General features: G+C 39.9%; 1 long non-coding RNA gene across 1 annotated transcript in view; it reads right to left on the bottom strand.

Annotated features, from left to right (window-relative positions):
• The window catches only part of LOC102201865 (uncharacterized), a 13,100-nt gene extending 5,675 nt beyond the window's left edge, over nucleotides 1-7,425 (bottom strand). Inside the window, exon 1 of the long non-coding RNA XR_312092.1 lies at nucleotides 7,260-7,425. This is a non-coding gene — a long non-coding RNA (uncharacterized LOC102201865). The remainder of the gene's footprint in view (nucleotides 1-7,259) is intronic.
• Nucleotides 7,426-9,947: the final 2,522 nt, after the last annotated feature.

Consider the following 9,947-nt stretch of genomic DNA (forward strand, 5'->3'; position numbering starts at 1 on the left):
ACAGTCAGATGGTTGACAAAGAGCTGAGTATGTGTTTTTATGTGCGTTGGCTGTTCCCTCGTTTATCTCAACAGTCTGGCTTACAAAGCGGAGCGCATGAAATATCGAGTAATTGTCAAAAACACAGCCACGGATAGCTTTTGCTTATCAATCAACTTAGAATTAAAAATTTAGTCAATAGAAAAAAAAAAATTTAAGTACACTCTGGCACAGAGTTTAACAGTTGCACACGATTTGTAGATATTTAGCAGCTGGATTTTCCCAACCCAGTCTTCCACAACAGCTTTTCGGAATTTAGCCTCTTCTTCTGTGTCTTTGTAGAATCCCAAACAGACTCGTGTCATGTTGAGATCAGCGCTCTGTTTTGGCCATGACATCCATCACAGGACTCCTTCCTCTTGCTGTCACTAAAATGGTTCTGTAGATCTTAACATTACTAGATATATCAAAAAAATAGTATGTCTCTAGTCCACATTATTCTGTAAACTTATCTGGAACATTGATACATAGTACTAAAGTTTTTTTTTTCCACGTGGTACAAAATTGAGACCCATTTACTTTAAAAAATGAAGTTAAAAAATGTATGTCAAATTATTGTATTACCATTTTAAAGGCACTTCTCATATCAACCAGTCAAAGGAGACCTATTATTCTTCTCCTTACTTTCTGGCATATCCATTCATCTATCCATATATATGAGTATGAAATTCTTTGAAAGTTTTAGGTTGTTCTCCTTTCTAAACATGGCCTTGTGCGACGTCAGTTTGAGTGAAAATCTTAAATATGACAGACAAGTTTGTCTGCCAACCAGCTGATCAAACCTTCTGCCTGCAAAGCAAATCCAATCAGAACAAATGCTGGCCATAGGAGTGCGTGACCTTGAAGGTAGCTAAAGCAGCTTATTTCGGGCACTAGATGAGGGGCTACAACTTAAGCACATAAGGATTATTTTGAACTGCAAGTTATACAAAGCTACTTTCATACTCGGAACATATGTGTTGAAGACAGAAGCAGTTAAACAGGTTTGGTAATATTAAATGAAATGTGAAATACATTTCCTTGAGATCTAAAGTTACAGTCGATTAATGGCCAGATAAATTATTTAGAAAAAAGCCAATGGCCTGATATTGGATTCAGAGTTAGAAATATAATGACAATTGGACAGATTTTAGATTGAAGAAGTATGAATCATGTGTCACTATATACTGCTATGTTAGCTTAATGCCATAATTGAAATTTGACATTTCAAAGTAAGCAACTTTCTTAACTGAAGACATTCCACCTATCAAAATTGTGGATTTGAACACTAATGCTCCTTTTGTGTAACAACTCTTTGTTTCATACATATTAAACAAAAGGAGCTGCAATTTAGCTAAATGAGTTTGTCTCAGGAGGTAGAACAGCCTCTGAATCTCTGGCCTCAATCACTCTATGTGAATCCCCTCAAGAGGGGGCTTGAGTGTTGCATAAAAGCCTTTTTTTTTTTTGTAATTTTCATTCAGGAGGGATTATTTCACAACTCATCCACACGATGACTCACAGCCCAGGATGTGATTAGATTCACCCTTACATGGAGCACAGGAATGCAAATGCCAATCAGTGAGGTAGAAAGTCACAGAGTGGGTAGTGGTTTACAAAAAAAAAGAAAAGAAAAAAAGCTCTTTACACTTGATTACTACTATACGATTACTTTTTAGACAAACTTTAATATTGCTTAGTAATTGGGAAAAGGACAATCAGAGAAAATGGAACTGAAGAAGTTTGAACATAAAACGAGATCTACATTCAAACAGACCTGAAATGCCACTTATCCTCCTGAGCCTCTAAAATACTCTGCTAAATACTGCCCAGGGAGGTTTAACATTGGATCTTTAGCATTCCAACAGCACAAAGAGTAGGCCAAGGAGAGAAGGAATCCCCTCCTCTGTTGTGCAGGGCGGGGGGTGGTCGCAGAAAAAAAGAAAAAGGATGTCACAAGAGTACAAAAGGATGACGCATCACCCAACTGTACACAGTAAAAATCCAGGTTTCAAGCAGATTATTTCTTTAGTCACAAATACCTCGCTGATGCCAAGAGAACTGTAAAGAAAAAGAACAAGAAACACAAGGTTGAGGTGCCATAATGGGAAAGTGAAAAAGAGTCTTCTGGAAACCAACAGAATCATGAAATCACTTACTTTTGAAGAACTCAGGACATACTTTAGACTATATAAGTTCAAGCAAATGTTTAATAATGATGTGGAGCTGTGCTGGAAATTCAAACTGTGCTATACAGCCAAGTGCAAGATCCAGTAACAGAAACTCCTCCTGCAGTTTGCACTCTTTGGGACAAAGAACACCCCTCCTTCTCTCTAACATGGGGCTGGAGAAGAAAAGATGCATCATATGACTACAGCGAATACAATAGAATCACATTCCTTAAAGGTTTTCACAGTTGAAAAATGAAAGAAGAAAAGAAGGTTGGAGTTGGTGGGAAGATTTAAAAATAATATGCATTTCACAATGTAACAGAAACCACGTCTGACAAATAAAGAATGAATGTTTCTATTTACAACATGTGCAAGGCATCTTTATTTGTGGGTCGGTTTTTTTGTTGTTGTGGGGTTTTTCTTTGCATTTTGGGCAGAGAAGTACTGATCTGGCTCAAGAAATAGGCATTCATCCATAAGATGACGTGGTTCCGGTTCCACCCCGAAAAAGGTTGTGTTACAACCATGCTAATGCCCGAAGGTAATCAAAAGAAAAATCTTCTGTAGTGCTTCTGCTGCTAAAACATTACGATATTACACAATTTTATCTTTAAAAAATGTAAAGATAGGGAACTGACCCATACCAGGCAGGCAGAACTTGGCCAAATTTGGAGCAGAAATTTGAAATTGATTTCCACTTGGCCTGTAAATAACAATAAACTGCAGTTTATCCATAACCAGAATAACAGGATACGATCTCCCTTCATTACAGTAATTTAAGGCGTGTATCAACAATCATTCAAATCAACTACTGTTAAACATTTGGAACCTAAAATGAATCACAGTCCAGATTCTGATGGGTGTTTATATAACAAGAGCGCAGGTTATGGTTACGATGACTTTAATGAGCGAAAGTGGGAAGGTTTCGGATTCATCCGAAGAGGAAACCTACGTACACCGAATCCGTCATGAACAATCAAAGCTAAAGAACGGAATTTCTTTGATTCTTTAAGATTGGACTAAAACCCATCCACCAGATCAGCTTATAAACAAGCAGACAAGTGCTTGAGAAACAGGAATATGAATTGGATTATGGATTAAAGTGTGAACCTTCCCGTCATTAAAATATATTGCTGTCAAATTGACCTAGATAGTGCCCAAAGAGCGGAACAGAAATTCAAGTCTGTAGTCTTTCGCAGGTTAATTTTAATTTTACAGTGACTCCGTCTGTCAGTAAGCAAGTGGCTGGTTTCACTGAGAACAGAACAGACTTTTCATGCAAAGGATCTGGAGAACATATGGCTTTGATTAGAGGGCAGGGCAGAGAGAGACGCCAGTGGAAACTGCAGAAAGAGAAAGAGGTGCTGTGTGAGTGCATGTGTGTGCATATGTCTGGTTGTGTGTCCAACGGTTAGAGGGCTGCTTCCAAGAATGTTGTCACGGTGGATGAGCCTACGCACACTAGTGTAGATGTGGCGTGAGCGTGTGCTCGTAAACAATGGCACAATAAAAGATGACTCAGAAGTGGGATTGCTTTGTAAATATGTGTGTGTTTTTGCGCGCGTGTATCAGCAGCAACACAAAGAGCGCTGTGGTGGCATGACAAATGTACCACCGTGGCCATACAGCGCTTTGCATATGCTACAAAACTTTCACTATAGCCTTGTGTTCTCTGTACAACAACATCAACGTGCTTCTGACTTAAAATCAAATGAACTTCATCTGTGAAGTCTCCTCCCTGTAATCTGCTTTTTTTTCTCCAAAGCACATAAATTTTTTGGGAAAAGGCCAATAACTGTGTGAGAAAACATATGCTTTAGCTACAGCACCAGTCAGGATCTCTGTAAAGTATTTATTCTGTGCAGATAATTAGTTAATTCCCAGTTGTTGTCAAGACAAGCCCAAATCAAGGTAAGTTCAAACCTGACAATCTGAGTTAATGGAAAACTGGTTTAACACTCAGACCTGTTGCATAGGATCTGGACTGGTTGTATTGGTTTCACTAGACAAGACCGAACAAATGACATAAGCTTAGTGACACATCGAATAAAGCAGCGTTTACAAATCTTCAGCCCCATGGTTGAGCTCAACATTTTGAGGACTGTGAGCCTCATCATCCAGTGGCCCAGCCCTACTGGCACACAGCAAGCATTAATAGTCCGGTATGGCATTTGTGAGTTTGGCGTAGTGACACATGGAGCTGGAGTTTCTCCACCAAGAGCAGATATCTGAATCAGACATTGGTCTCATTCTGATTCAAATAGTGAGATCAGACATGGGTTATATGGGACAGATCGATTTAATTCCAATCTGTGTTTAACATGCAAGTGGTGCACTGGTTTGGAGGTGTTTCACGTCTGCTATGCCAGCACCTTTTGTCTGTATTAGAGGTGGAACGATCGACCGGCCAGGGACCGGAGTCGGCTGTTTTCCAATGTTCTTGGCCCGGACCGGTCGACCAGCTGGTCAGCCTCACGTATGCCCCATTACAAGCTGGTCTATTTCATGCAGCATACACATGCTTTATACACTGGCCCCAGCTGTTTGTGCGCATTTCACTGAAATAACTCTGCATGGTGATGGTTTGTAGAGGCAAGAGAGTGATTTCCCAGCAAAAGACAAGCAAGGAAAGTGTTTGTAAGTAACCCAATGTGCAGCATAAGTCATAGACACTCATATACCCTTTATCAGTACTGGACTGGACCCCTTTTTTGGCTTCAGAATTGACTTAATTCTTCATAGCACAGATTCAGGATGGTGCAGGAAACATTCCTGCAAGATTGTGGTCCATATTGACATGATAACGTCACCCATTTGCTGCAGAATTGTTAGTTCGACATCTGTGATGACAAGCTCTCGTTCCACAATATCACAAAGGTGCTCTTTTGGATTGAGATCTGGTGACAGTGAAGGCCATTTCAGTACAGTGAACTCACTGTCTTCTCCAAGAAACCAGTTTGAGATGATTTGAGCTTTCAAGTCATGTAATGTGTTATCCTGGTGGAAGCAGCCATTAGAAGGGATGGACATGAACAGCAAAAATATTCAGGTAGGCTGCAGAGTTTAAATGTGGCAAAAACACATCCCCGCACTTCTACACCACCCCCGGTAGTCTGAACTGTTGATACAAGGTAGGATGGATTGATACGTTCATGTCATGTACACCAAATTCTGGCCTTACCATCTGAATGTAGCAGCAGAAATCAAAACTAATCACACCCGGCAACGTTTTCCCAATAATCCATTGTCCAGTTTCGATGAGCCTGTGTGATTTCTTGTACTTAGCTGACAGGAGTAGCATCTGGTGTTGTCTTCCGCTTCTGTAGCCCATCTGCCTCAATGTTTAGCATGTTGAGCAATCAGTGACGTTTTTCTGCATACTTTGGCTGTAAGGAGGGGTTATTTGAGTTACTGCTGCCTCCCTGTCAGGTCAAGGCAGTCTGGTCATTCCATTCTCCTTTGACCTCTGACATCAACAAGGAATTTTTGCTCAGAGAATTGCCACTCCATGGATGTTTTCTCTTTTTTAGACCATTCTCTGTAAATCCTAGAGATGGTTGTGCGGAGAAATCCCAGTAGATCCCCTTTTTATAAAATACTCAGATCAATAACCATCATTCTCATGATTCATTATACTTTCAGCAGGTTGCCTTGACAATGTCTACAGGCCTAATTGCATAGAGTCTCTGCTATGTGATTGACTGATAAGTAATTTGCACTAAGGGGCAGTTGAACAGGTGCACATACTAATGATGATATGTTGAAAAACAAAACTGGTCCAGTGGTCCTTCCTCGCATGTAGCAATCCAGAGTAAATAGTTTGCCTCAGACACCGCACCACATGCTTTAGGTGAAGGAGCAACCTGGAATGCAAGCATGCATGGACAGAGCAGACATACTACATGCACATCTGCAGGATCAAACAGACTTTGCACTTAGGAAAGTAGAAGGTTAAAGACCAGCTAATATCAGGTCTGACTGAGTCAGGCAAGGATCTCTGTACTTTACTTCCTCTGTACATGCCTGAGTTTATGGATGGGAGGATGCACAAGTAAACACCAGTTTTTTAAAAACAAGTCCAACCAGACCATTCTTGTCTCTCTCAGATTTCTATCTCAAGACACCATGTTCCCCAACTCCAGTCATGTGCCATGATGTGATGACGAAACACACAAACTGGGTGGAACTTAAATAAATATACAAAAACAAACCATATTAATGTGGGAAGAGGAAAAAGTTGTATTTGTAAAATAAACCATCCCCTCTTTACGAACGCTGTGACATTCAGTTCTGTCAATATCCATCTCGTTCAATTTCATGGTGATTTTTTTTCCTCTGGCCAGAAAAAGATCTACTTACTAGCTCAAAAACACCACACACTACTGATGTAGAAGTATGTATCTCACTATATGCTTGCATTTCTCACTGTGGCATGTTGTGTGCACTATTATCCTTATATATCCTTGCATATTTATTTACTTTCAAATGTATGTGTGTCCTTCCTGTTTCTCGTTCATTTGAATGCGGAACAGATTCACCTGAAGCAGCATCACATGCAACTGAGGTTGAGGTCGCTTTTGCCTAGGGGTGTCTGAGGGTGGGGGTGTAAACAGTGACCTCACCTGTCATACTCAAAAATAACACACGTGAGAGGACACACACCTCAAGTAAAAGATCAATAATAATAATAATAATAATAATAATAATACATTAAAAAACACAAAGCTAACTTTAGATATAAATAAGTTATCCATACAAAACACTGCAGATTAAAGCACACGTGCTGCTTCTACTCGTTAGAAGCCAGTAGAAGCCCATTTTTAACACAGAAAGGTGAAACAATGTCAGCCTACATTCATTTCTAGCACTCGGTTCAAACAATGCAACAAGTTTTATTAACGGGCTTATTTGGGTACATGCTGAACTCCTGGCCATCAGTTTGGGAACCACGGATGCTACGAGCCAACTTTACAAACAAGCCGCGCGCCCTCAACCAAAACACTCACCATAGGTTACCTAAACTCAACGTGAGTTGACTGTTTGAGGACACCGTGACACAAACTTACTTACCAGCCGTGTCAGATCCACTCAGCATCCACCTAAACGCCGCACGAAGACATGTACGGCGCACTTTGTGCAAAGTTTTCGGTGACCGACTCGCTTCACAACTCTCGCCGATACAGTTGATGGAGCAGCTCGTGCTGCGGTGGGAAAAACCGCTTTCTGCTGTGCTGCATTCAGTGGCCCTCGGAATACTGCACTCCAAATGCATGCGCAACACTAAGACAGGGATATCAAACTCATTTTACATAGTGGGCTAAATACAGCCCACTTTGATGCTAAGTGGGCTGGATGTTAAGTGGAAGTCTCTCATTGTAAAAAAGTTTAATTACACATTTAATCCTTAGATATCTTAATATAATAAAACGTGTAATTTCAACAGGACATCTCTACTTGATAAACAAAAGCTGCTGTAGTAAATTAAAGACATCTGGCAGTATGACTCTTTGTGTTTAAGTTGTAAGAAATACTCGTGTAAAACTATATAAAACTTATTTAGTTATTGAGTTATAAAATAGAAAGTATTTGTTAATTCACTAAAATATAACAACATACATTTCTATTTTAAGTGAAAAAAGAGGAATTTTACTGTCATTTCTTTTTCTTTCTTCTTCTTCTTCTTTTTTTTTTTTACCAAATTACTTTGGTGTAGCATGGGTTTATCTTTGTCTGTAAAGATAAAACTATAAAACTTTTCAAACTATAGTTCAAAGTCCAAAATTTATGTCTTCCTTCACGTTTGCTAAAGCTGACCAGTTGGACAAGATTGGAGTATTTGCATGGCCAATTCTGGCACCCACACCTTATGTTTGACACCCCTGATTATAGAAAGTATATCAAAAGAACATCCTGGGCTTTCTAGTGGTACCACATTCATGGGGGTTTAACTTACAGACAAGACGGAAATTTGTTTTTAAAATGCTTTTATGGGAACGAATTAGGTTAAGTAATAACATTTTTGTAGCTACTATGATTCTATTGCTACAAACCAAATTGATTCCTCAATTTGAGATTATGAATGTCAATTTAGCAGGATTTGAGAAATGCACAGTAAATGTAACCCTTTCAAAGCAAAACTTTTATTCATTGTTCTTTGTGGTGGACAGCAGGACATACTGCCTCTCATCAAGAGATGAGATGGAGGATGGCCAGTCAAGAGTGGGAAAGTGAAAGCTCAGACAAGAACCAGCTTTTAAGTAGCGTGAGCAGGAGTAAAAGTGATGGTACCTATCATCCATTGTGGATACAAAGCAATGTGTAACCTAGGGCTCTAAAGTTTTATAGCATTACAGTGTGTAGAAGGTGAAATAAAAGCCTTTCAAACTGAATTCGCACACATATACAAACACACTTGTATAAATGTAGAGTACATAATCAGCTAAAAGTCTGACTTCTCAAACAATTTGCTCTGCTCATGAATTAATTTTATTTATTTACTTTGCTAAAAGTGCAAATCCACCTCCCCTTTCTTTTGTCAATTCAGTTTCAAACAGACTGAAACCAAGGCGACCTGATTACCAGATTTATCAAAATATGCCAGAAAACACAAACCAGAGGGAGGTGCTCGTCGCTGAAGGCAGCCTCAAAGCTAAAAACGTTCTTTAGCACATCTGTGCCCATGGCATGACTCGGATACCCTAGCATCAAGCTATACTGGGTCCTAGTTATAGCCATTTCAATAAATCAGGACAGATTCTTCAAGATCAGGCAGTCCATCAATGAAACAAATGATCTTGATGTCTCTGATAAGGGTAAAAGAATAAAGCCCTCTGGAAGGCGATCTGCCTCAATCTGCCGGGATCATGGAGGGCCTGTGAAGATGAGCAGATGATTCAATTCACAGGCCGGCGTCATGTTCTGAAGTTTGTGCCAGATCCCCCAACTTAGCCTACACAATACTTATCCTTAATGAACTCCAGGTGTTGTTGTTTTGCCCCAGCTTGTGCTCCTCAAAAGCCAGTATGTCCTCCTGACCTTTCACTTTCCTGCTCTACTGTCTGGCCCACCTTGACTTTATCTCCTGATAAGTGTGACTAAGTCAGTCCTTTCTCACTGACTCAGCCCTCTGTCATCAATGTTAATGGATCTAACAGCCTAACTATGGTGACCATTTGGTGTGCAGGGAGCAGTTGAATCAAAAAGCCTACGACAAGTTATTTGTTAAAATCATCTTTAGGTATTCAGATGTGTTTCCTTCATTTAACTGTTTCTTTCAAACACAATACTTAAATTAGCTATGAAACGAGATGGCAAATCTAAACATGTTAGTCTAGTTAATATAAGTACACTGGGTTGGGTCAACCACGCTTTTGCCTTCAGATCTGCCCAGATGATTTGTGGCCCAGATTCAGGATGATGCTGGAAACATTCCTCTGAGATGTTGGTCCATATTGACATCTTTACATCACACAGTTGCTGCTTATTTGTCAGCTGCACATCCATGTCATGAATCTCCCATTGCATCACATACCAAAGGTGCTCTACTGGATTAAGATCTGGTGGCGGTTAGTTGAGTACAGTAAACTCACTGCAGCCTTTGAGAAGGCAGGGCATAAAAGGATGCACATTATTAGCAACAACTCTCAGGTATATTGTGACATTTCAATGATGCTCATTTGACAAAGTCTGCATGTCTAAATGCACTGATCCATGTTATTGGGTGATTACATAGGCATGTTAACAGCAGGTGAAACACTA

This window comes from Pundamilia nyererei, unplaced genomic scaffold, assembly GCF_000239375.1.
Source record: "Pundamilia nyererei isolate P.nyererei 1_Seehausen unplaced genomic scaffold, PunNye1.0 scaffold00196, whole genome shotgun sequence".
Taxonomy (NCBI): Eukaryota; Metazoa; Chordata; class Actinopteri; order Cichliformes; family Cichlidae; genus Pundamilia; species Pundamilia nyererei.